The following is an 11509-nucleotide window of genomic DNA, read 5'->3' as shown; positions in this document are numbered from 1 at the left end:
AGTATTTGATCGAAGTAGGGCAAACTTCTGGATAACAGCATAAAGATTGATTCGATCACTTGCCATGAATCACCTCGCCTCTTTAGCACTCCAACCGAAAAATTCTCGAATTTCTATCGAGTTAACGGGTTGCAGTGTTGGGCTAAAAACATCTCTCCGATGATTGTAAACAAGACAAGCTCGAAATTCTTCTAGAGTAGGGGAAATTTCCATAGTTCCGAATCCAAAAACATAAAGTTCTCGGATCCAGAAATGAGATGCCTCATATATCAAAGCTCGACATGGACTGATGCGCTGGAGCTGAAAGAGTGCATAAAGGTGCACTTCTTCAAGGACTTCAGGGTCATCGTCCCTCATTGCTACCATCCATCGGCAGAAAGCAACATCCATGATAATAATGGGAGCAACAAAACACAACTCGGATTTCCTGGGTACATCATAAAATGTAAGTTAAGGAAAGGACCAACTTACAGGAAAATATCATGTGACACATCCACCAAAAGTATACTGATTTTTTTTCGCTTGTCATTTGCAAAAGCTAAGAACCCTTTGAGCCAATTTAGAAAATGTAAGATTGGTCTCTCAGATGACTGCGATCATGTCTGGGCCCAAACCCTAAACTAAAACAGATGGTAAGACACACATACCGAAGGAAACTAACCCGATGGTTCTGCCACAGGTAGAGTAAGGATACTACTTTGGATAGCGACCTCACGAGAGGGATCATGCTGACTAAAGAAAAAGTTAAGCTAAAAGAGGGGCTATTGAAAACTCTTGGGAACCGTCGAATAGGAGAACGGTAGATGGAGTCTTCGAGCCAGATCAAGACAATTATTTGCAAGGATGACAAGTTCATGGGAGAAATCACGTCAATCAAAATAGTCATTTTGAAAAAAGGACTAAAGATGAAAACTCTTTGGAATCCGCCGAATTTGAGAGACGGTGGAAAGAGTTCTTAGTCGGACTCGATCACCTCCTAATGATAAGAGTAGCGAGAAACCATTTGTCTGAAAGGGGAAAGGGATAGCCAAAAATGGAAAATTAGATCCAACCCGCTATGAGGTGTGGCAGAAATTGACCGAGCTCGATTTTGACTTTCAAGCTTCCTACGTATCCTAAAAATTTAAGAATCAGGTCGAGCGTAGTTCATGCCTCAAAGGCAGTTTTCATTCATTGCATTCCCCCCCCCTTTTTGTGGAATGCGAAGGCTAAACATAATACTTTTTTAGCTGATCTAAGTTGGTCAGGTACTGTAGTTCTTGACCATCAAGATCTACAAGGCGTATTGCCTTCCTCGGGAGAATTTTCTTCACCGCAAAAGGGCCACTCCAGTTTGGCCTAAACTTGCCTCTTGGGTCATAAATGGGTGCTCTCTGCTCCTTTAAAACCAAATCTCGAACTTCCAAGGAACATGAGTGGAATTTTTTGTTGAAAGCCCTAGCAACTCGCAGTTGATACTTCTTCATGTTGTCCATTGCCTTCATCCTTTTTTCATCAATGAGGTTCAACTCCTCGTACCTTGAATTGAGCCAATCCGCTTCTGGAATCTGACTCTCCATGAGGATTCTAAGAGAGGGGACCTCTAGCTCAACCGGGAGGACTGCTTCCATCCCATATACTAAAGAGTATGGAGTTGCCCCAGTTGGAGTTCTAATAGAAGTCTGATAAGCCCATAAGGCATAAGGTAATTTGTCAGCCCAATCATTGTTCCTATTAGCCATCTCCTGGAGTATGACCTTCATGTTTTTGTTTGCCGCTTCAACCACTCCATTGGTTTGAGGGCGATAAGGAGAAGACCTGTGCCTTGCAATCCTGAATTGGTCACACAAGTCCTGTGCCTTGCCCCTAAAATATTGACCTTGGTCAGAAATCACCTCATGGGGCATCCCATGTCGGCAAATGATATGTTCTTGCAAAAATTTGGCTACCTTTGCCTCTGTGAGTTATGCGTATGACTGAGCCTCTACCCATTTGGTGAAGTAATCAATAGCTACCAACACAAACTCGTGACCATTCGAAGCTTTGGGGTTAATTGTTTCAATCACATCGATACCCCAAGTGGAAAAAGGCCACGGAGAACTCAGTGTGTGCAATTCTGTTGGGGGCACATGGATGAGGTTGGTAAAAATCTGACATTATGGCACTTCTCCACAAATTCTGTGCAATCGGCTTCTAGTGTATTCCAAAAATACCCTAAGCGGAGAATTTTCTTAGCCAACATATGGGCATTCATGTGAGGGCCACAGATTCCCTGATGTACTTGCTCCAAGATTGTCTGTGCTTGATCTTTATCCACGCACACCAGTTGTACACCATCAAAAGATCGCTTGTATAAAATATCTTCGTGTAATATGAATTGGGTGGCATAATGCCTCAGGAACCTTTTATCTCCTTGGGTAGCATCTGCAGGGTACTTCCCCCCTCTGATAAAATCCACAATATGGGCAAACCAAGGCCTACCATCTACTGTTAGGGCATTGATGAAGCCTTGATGTGAAGGATGATCTCTCTGATCTATAATGAATGGTTGTATTTGGTCACCTGAACCAAAATCAACCATCGATGCGAGAGTAGCCAAAGCATCGGCAAACCTGTTATTGTCTCTCTGGAAATAGTCAAAACTAATTTCTGTGAACTGCTTCATTAGAGACTCTACACACCCTTGGTATGGTTTTAAATTTTCCTCCTTTGTTTTCCACTTACCTTGGACTTGGCATATGACAATCGACGAATCTCCGTATACTTCCAATCTTTTGACCCCAATAGAGATGGTTGCTTTCAATCCCATGAGGCAAGCTTCATACTCGACCATGTTGTTGGTGCACTCAAAGTCCAACCTATATGCCTTGGACATATTCAACCCTTCAGGAGTTATAAGTAGAACTCCGGCTCTGCAACCTTTGTGATTGGCGGCTCCATCAAAGAACATTTGTCAAATGTCAACCTCATTTTCAACCTCAATAGAAACTACATTTTCATCTGGAAATATGTCATTCAAAGGCCTTGTATCAACAACTGGATGTGCGGATAGGCGTTCAGCGATGACACTACCCTTGATGGACTTCTGGGTGACATACACAATGTCAAACTCCGCTAAGAGCAATAACCATCGTGCTAATCTGCCCGTCAACGCGGGTTTCTCAAAAAGATACTTGGTGGGATCCATTCTGGATACCAAAAAGACTGAATAGGTCAACATGTAATGTCTCAACCTCCTTGTTGCCCAAACCAAAGCTGCACAAGTCTTCTTCAGGGTTGTGTACCTTGTCTCATAGTCTGTGAACTTCTTACTAAGGTAATAAATTACTTGCTCTGTATGCCCATCTGGACCATGCTGAGCCACCATCGATCCCATGGAGGTTTCTAATATAGAGAGATACAACAACAATGGCCTTCCTGGAGTAGGGGGAATGAGGATTGGTGGGTTTACCAGGTAGCTCTTGATGCGATCAAAAGCCAATTGGCATTGAGGATTCCACCTTTTAGGTTGATCATTTTTTAGTAATTTGAAGATCAGTTCACATATGGCTGTCAGTTGAGAAATGAACCAACTAATGTATTGGATCCTTCCCAAAAACCCTCGAATTTCCTTCTCCGTTTGAGGAGGTGACATTTCTGTTATTGCTTTGATTTTGGATGGGTCAATCTCAATGCCTCTCTCACTTACCATGAACCCCAAAAGCATACCACCTGTCACCCCAAATACACATTTTTGTGGGTTCAGTCTCAGTTTGAACTCCTTGATCCTCTCAAAGAAAACCCTCAAAGCCTTAAAGTGCCCTTCTCGATTAATCGACTTGACAATCATGTCATCTACATACACCTCCACCTCTTTGTGTATCAAATCATGCAAGATAGTGGTGGCGGCCCTTTGGTAGGTAGCACCGGCATTCTTCAAACCAAAAGGCATCACCCTGTATTTATAAGTGCCCCAATCCGTAGTGAAAGATGTCTTGTCTTTATCTTTGGGATTCATTTGGATCTGATTGTAACCAGAAAACCCATCTATGAATGATAGAAGCGCATGCCCCGCAGTACTGTCCACTAAAAGATCGATGTGGGGTAAGGGAAAATTATCTTTGGGGCTCGCCCTATTAATGTATCTATAATCCACACATACCCTGATCCGACCATCCTTCTTTGGTACAACTACGACATTTTCCAACCATTCAGTATACCTCATCACCTCAATGAACCCTACACTGAGTTGCTTGGCAATCTCCTCTTTTACCATTAAAGCCCAATCCGGACGCATGCGCCGAATCTTTTGTTGGAACGGTTTTGCATCAGAGAAAAGAGGGAGATCATGTTGAACTATGCTGGCATCAATACCGGGCATATCGGCGTATGACCAAGCAAACACCTCCTCAAATTCTTTTAAGAGCTCGATTAATTGGGTTGTCTCTTGCTCATCAAGGGACATGCCAAGTCTAACCTCCCGGGGATCATGTTCTAACCCCAAATTTATCAGTCTGAAATCCTCACAGATAAGTTTGGCCTTCTTTTCCTTTAAAGCTTTTAATGATTTGAGAAATTCAGGCTATGGGTCATCACACCATTCATCATCAGGAGATGGAGGGGATAGGGAAGAGGAAGAAGCAATATACTCGGAAGAATTCATTTCATTAATATCTGGGACAATTACATCAGACTTAGCTCCGATCGAAATCGACACTGCATAAGTGGAAATACCTTCTCCGACATGGAGAGAAACCGAACGAGAAACAACTAGTGGACTGCCTACAAACTTAAAGGACTTAGGCCCAGACATGGCCGACTCTTCAGGTACAAATTTTGGCTCCTCAGGGTAAACAAACTCATCCAAACAGCTCAAGTTAGGAATGACACCCTTAGCACGATGCATCAACAAGTGGGGTGAAGGCGTCTCAGATTCATTGGTCCCCCCAATCATCATAATCTCCTCATCGAAGAGACCGCTAACATCTAGGTCTTCCTCTGTGTGCCCCAGTTGGACCTGTTCAAACTGCTTCGATGAGTAATGTTCTAACTCTGCCCAATCAATCACGCAATCAAAGAAGATCTCAAAGCCTGGTAGCCTCTCCCCTGAAAACACGTCTAACTATGGTTCTGGGAATCCACAATAGAAGAAATCCTGCCATTCTTTGACGAAATAACCATTCAAAGTTTTGAAATAGGGAGTCACATTGACGGTCTTAGATCCATCTTCCATGTTGTTCCACTTCGAAACCTTGACTAGCCCAGCCTTGACGGTCTTGTTCTGCTGATAACCTGCCTTTGTTGCCTTTCCTTCAGAACTTTCCCCGTTGCTAAGCATATGGATCAAATTCTTCCCCTCATTCTTGTATTTCAACCCTTCATATCTCTAGAAATTTTTGTCATATTTTTGCTTCTTAGCTACTATCTTTTGTTGGTCCTCCTCTGTCATAACATAGCCAAGGCCAAAGCGTTGTGTGTTCACATTCAGAGATAAAATATCTGGGTCACCCTGTTGTCATACCCCTAGGCCCATGCCTGGAAAATACTTCATTTTAAGAAGCATGTTGGTTACTCCGGGATTGGTGATGTTAAACTCTATCAAAGCAAATCTCTCTCCTGGTGAACTAGGCCCCAAAGTTGCATTGATATTGCCAAACTCAAAACCTCCCAAACGAACTTCAGATGCCTCACCATTGTTATTTTCCCCCACATCGACGGATGCCATCATGCTGACCAAGTCAGGATCTGCCAAGATAGTGATCACCTACCCTTTGAACAAAAAATTTATCTTTTGGTGAAGGGAAGAGGAAAATGCCCCAGCCTTGTGCAACCATGGACGGCCTAAAATCATATTGAAAGACGTAGGAATATCGATAACTTGGAAGTCTATCTCAAATTCTGCCGATCCAACTACTATCACCATAGTGAAAATTCCCAACAGGCTCCTCCTGGTGTTGTCATAAGCTCGAACACATTAACTAGATGGCTTCATCTCGGCTTCATCAAATCCCAAATGTTTAAAGGTCCTGAGAGGGAAAACATTCAACGCCGACCCATTGTCTACCAATACTTGGGGAATTCGACATCCTCTACAATCAATGGTTATGTGTAAAGCCCTTGTGTGGTTCGAACCTTGAAGAGGGAGATCAGCATCTGTAAACATCAATGAGTTCACTGCATACACGGCTCCTACTAGGCTCGCTAGTTGTGCCGGATAGGCCCCAATTGGAACTTGGATGCTCACCAGAGATTTCAACCCTACTTCCCTGTGGGTAGGAGAGGCCATGGGCAAGCCCCAAATAGATAAATCTACTTGGGTCTTCTACAACTGTCTCAATACTTGATTCTCCGGTTCAATCAGCTTATTGTTCAGTCCCTGATCCTTTGGCCTTGCTAGTGGTTCTGTGAGTCCTGCTGCCTTTTAGTTCTTCCCACTTCGAGTTTCTACTATTATCTCACCCAGAATGTAGAGCTCTACCTCGTCGTCGGACGCTGAAAACCTTTCCTTTGCTTGCAACCCTTCCCCAGGGATAATGATATCATAATCCTCATTGGCTTCAAGTTTGACTACATTTAGCTCCAAACCAAGATTTGGTGTGTAAGTCTCAAAATCAGATTCATCATACAGGCCATTGATCTCATCTTCCTTCAACTCTGACTCTATAGGCTCTTTTAAACTAGAAGTGACAACATCAGCCAGAAGGGGGAAAGTAAATCCGCTAAGATCTCCAACGTTGGTCACCTCTGCTTGGCCACTCTTCACTGATAGAAAAATAATAAGGGAAGTTGGGTCAAAATTTCCTAAATCTTCCTACAAGGCGTTAACTGTTCGATGCTGAGGAAGGGGATTTGTGGCAACATTGGGTCGTTTGACCTGGATTTCAAACTTCTTTGCATCAAGCAGATCTTGGATTGCCTCCTGCAACTTGTAACATCTATCCGTTGTGTGACCTTGCTGAGAATGGTAGTCACAAAACAGGTTTGGATTAAACTAGTCAGGTTTCCGCTCAGGTAAGGGTCTAGGATCTGGCTTGACTGTAAGACCGGCCTGAAGCAAACGATTCAAAACTGAACTCAAAGAAGTCCCCAAGTCAGTGAACTGCCTTCGAGGACTACGGGGAGCGGGGGTTGCATCTTGCTCAATCACAAATGGCGTTGCCAGAGTAGGCAAGGCAGGCGTTGTGGGAAGAATCGCCATCGTGGCATTAGACCCCGAATTCCTCTGCTAGGTAGGAGGTTTTCTGTTGCTACTAGCCTCCTTAGCAAGTTTGTTGTACTTGGGGAGCTCTTCTTGGGCGAGGGCATCTTCGACCCGCTGGGCTGCCATTCTGAGTCCATCAAATGTCAATATTTCCTGGCCAAACAATAATCCTTGTAGGGACCACACACTGACCTCATGATCATGGCAATCTGATCTCACTCACTTGGTCGATCCCTCATTATGGATGCTTTGTCATGGAAATGCCTCAAATACTCGGTGAACCCTTCATTCGGCATTTGCCTTGTCGTTTTCAATTCTTTTCTTGTTAATTCCAGTTCAGTATTGTAGCCATACTGTTTGGTGAAAGCTCTCATAATGTCCTCCCAAGTGCGAGAGGATGCCTTGTCTAAAGACATAAACCAATGGTGAGCTGCACTGGTTAGAGAGAATTGAAAAGCTTGACCCAACATTTCATCTGTGAACCTCTTTATCCTCAACTGTCCAATGAAAGACTTCAAGTGGGTACAGGGATCCCTAGTTCCATCGAACTTGTGACATGTCCACTTGAACCTTTCTGAAAAGATTACTTGGGGAAAAAAGCATAGCCCCTCAGTATCAAAAATTTAGCCTTCTCCCCTTTCATGTTCCTTATAATGTGCTCCAAACGGTTGACCTGATCCTTCAATTCCTTTTTCTCTTGATCCTCAACTACCCTGGCGGCAGGAGCATTGACATAGAAGTCATACTCATCCTCGGCCGGGTAGGGAGGTTGGGGAACAAACCTAGGAGTTTGAGGGTGACTCCGTTGATCTGGAACCTCTTCCCTTGGTGCGACCATATGTGTGCGTACCACCTCCACGAGGTTGGCCATCATTTTCTCTAGCCTGGCCATTCGACCATCCATGTTATCCAAAGGTGGTTGTGGAGGAATGCCTGCCATCGAGAACCACTGAATGATGGTCTCGAGAGGTTGCTAGGACAATCCCAACTAAGTGGGATGAACAAGAAAGGCTGATTGGGGTAAGATGTTGGTGGCACTGACTGGTACCGAAAAAGGACAAATATAGACGGTGAGATGGCAATACACAACACTCTCAAACTTGAACACAAGACTAGCCAAACATACGCAAATAAGGATGACCAGACCAAACAAGAGTTAGCTCAAATGAGAGTGGCATCAACTTAAAGAAGTGTGCCTAAGTTGAAGAGACTCTCAAGTGATGGATCAAGCAAAGGTGGTTCCTGTAAGAACACTTATGTAGGCGACTCTACACTGAATCAATCACCAAAAACTGTGGTGGACGAATTTGGGTCCACCGTTAACATCGAGATAGCATTTATAAAACCTTTACCAGGTTGAGAACTATACCACATCAGATTGGTGGTATTAGCATATAGCCACGGTACCAATCATACAGTGCAGTTGTAAGAATCAACAACTGATGTAGTTATAAACACTAGCACCTTTAATGTTAATGATAAATCCAATCCTTCCGTTGGTGGATGGTAGATTGAGATGGGTAAAAAACGATGACAAGGGGTTCCAACATGAACCGCAAACAATATTACATTAGTTGTGTTGATCCTAGTCATTGGTTCTATGTCCAAGTACATGATGCATGTTGGCTAGGTTTAGGACCGATAACGCTACCTTGACAAGATCGATATACCTATCACCCGTATACACGGAATGAATCAGAGGCACGTGGTCCCTTTGATATACCAATAGGGGAATAGGTCGAGCAGATCGATCTCAGAGTGTTAACCAATAGCGTCTCTTTGGGCACACCTAAATGTGTGTGATCTCCCTCAAGCACGCAAGGTAACACCCTTGCCGATAAGTTCCGTATTCCAAACCTAAATGGCATGGTATCAAGGGGTGTGATGTAACTGGGGGCGGCCCAAACAGATGTGAGGGACCCTGGCAGCTACACCACGGGGGTGAATAAGGGTAAGATATGCTATGCTCAATGTAAGAAGGGTATGCAAGTGATGAAAAGTGAAAAATAACATGTCAATATACAAACAATAAGGTACAAACAAAGCTATACAAACAATGGTCAATTAAGAGTGACATCCCCAGTGGAGTCGCCACTATAGGTATCAAGGACCTCCGCCTGGGATCACGATATGGCATGTAGCGCATGTACACATGCTGGGTTCGACCCTAATGAGATGAGATAGTATCTCCTGGTAATCAAATGCCAAGGGGGGATACACGTTATGGGTAAAAGGGAGTCGCCACCTAGAAAGGGTCTAGGGCCCATAAATGTCTCCCCCAATCAAGGGAGAGAGACTAATGACTCTGATGGATAAGGCTGGTTTGCACCAAGATTCTGGGCAAGTGTCAAGTGACAGACTGGAAAGGTGTTAGGCACCTATTCTGCCCGGCCCTAAGGCTGGTCTCTTTTTGTTTGACCAAATTTTGTTTGTACCCTACTAATTAGTCCTAAATCTAGGTCACTGAAAACCCTAAACTAGGTATCTAAGCATGACATGTGAAAACCCTAAACCAAGTGTCTAAATTATGCTAGCTAGGTTATGATGCAAATAATGAAATGATTACGCTAATTAAATAAGCCTAAATAATTTAATTAATGTATTATGAGTCTTAGATTAAGCTAATTAAATAAGCCTAAACCTAGGATGAGTTTAGCAACTTATGAAACCCTAAATTAAACTAATTCGATTAATTGAGCCTGACCTAGATGGGTGATCAATGAATTTGTCAGATCCTAAATTGAATTAATTAAAATTATTAAACCCAATCCCTAGTAATTTGTGAAATAAATTATTGCAATCCTACTTAATCTAATTGGTAAAAAGATTTTTAAATAAAATGGGGCCTAATTAAATTAGAAAAGTTGAATGGGCTAATTACATTAAATGGAAGCATTTTACTAGTCTACCTAATCTAGTTTAGGAAGATTAAACTGAACCTATGGTTTAATTAAATAAATTATGAAACCTAATTGCCCTAATTATGTTTATCTTGAGTTAATCCTAAAATAAATTAAGCTCTTTAACATCGAATCATCAAGTATCAAAAACATGTTAATAAACATGAAGCATGGCAAACATGATATTGGCTGACCTGTCTAAATCTAATGATTATCACTATGGCAAGATATCCGAATCTAAATTAAATACACAATTAATTTTAAAGGGACACACTATTTGAGATAAAAAGAAATGGACCAAAACGGGTTCATTTTTATCAACCCGAGAATCCAAGTAACTCACCTAATGCTACGAGCCGGTTTGAGGAGGGGCCAGCCGCACCCGTATTGACCTACGTCCTAGACTTCGGCCCATAGACCCATTTGCTGATTCAAAATCCTAATTTAATAGAAATTAGTGAAACCCTATGGTTATCATATGATTCAAAAATAATGAGCAAAACCCAATCGGTTTCAGTCCTTGATCCTAAGGGGCTGGATTAGAGTGAACCTAGGACTCCATATGAAATCCCCTAAAAGTATTAATTGAAACACGTCGAAGGCAAAGGTGAAATAGGATAAATATCATACAATGATAGGGGTTGGGGAGTATATTACAATTTGAATTACAAAAAAAATAAAATAAAATAAAATAAAATAAAATAAAAAACTGGAATGAATAAACAAAAGAAAATGAACACAAAAAAAAAAAGAAAAAGAAAATAAAAAAGAGATAGAAGAGAAGGAGATGGGGTTTCGGCCATAAACTTCTATACTGTCCTGATCGAAGAAGAAGGGGACATTGTGGGGGAGAAATCTACTTTCGGCCAAGGAAAAGAATGGAGAAGAAGGGATAAGAAGGGGATTGAGAGGACAGTAGCAGCCTCAGCCCCATTGAACCTTCAACTAAAGAAGATGGAATCTCGCCGAAGCTACCGCTACTGCTGCTGAAGGCATCGATGGAGCTGGTGGTGCTGTGGCAGTCGGAGATTCACCAAGAAATGGGTTAGAGAAAGACACCCAGGGTTTGTCGGTCATAAAGAGTGTGATGGCTTGACAGCTAGTTTCTTACAAAGAACAGAAGATGGAGGATAAGATAAGAAGAAGAAGAAAGGAGGAGAAAGGTGCGGCTGCAGGTTCGGTTGCAGCAGCAAGGAGGAGGAGAAGTTACAGGTTCGGTGGCTGCCGGTTGGTGGTTGCAGCAGCAGGGAAGAAAAGAGAAGAAGAGAAGAAGAAGAAGAAGAGAAGGAGAAGGATTTGCGGGTTCGGTGGCTGCCGGTTAGTGGTTGCAGCAGCAGGGAAGAAAGAAAAGAAAAAGAAGAAGAAGAAGAAGAGAATTGCAGCAGCAGGGAAAAGAAAAGAGGAAGAAGAAGAAGAAGAAGAGGAGGAGGAGAAGTTCGGTCACAAAAAA

This window comes from Macadamia integrifolia, unplaced genomic scaffold (genome assembly GCF_013358625.1).
Source record: "Macadamia integrifolia cultivar HAES 741 unplaced genomic scaffold, SCU_Mint_v3 scaffold1678, whole genome shotgun sequence".
Lineage (NCBI taxonomy): Eukaryota > Viridiplantae > Streptophyta > Magnoliopsida > Proteales > Proteaceae > Macadamia > Macadamia integrifolia.
Note: the sequence above shows the minus strand (reverse complement) of the source record.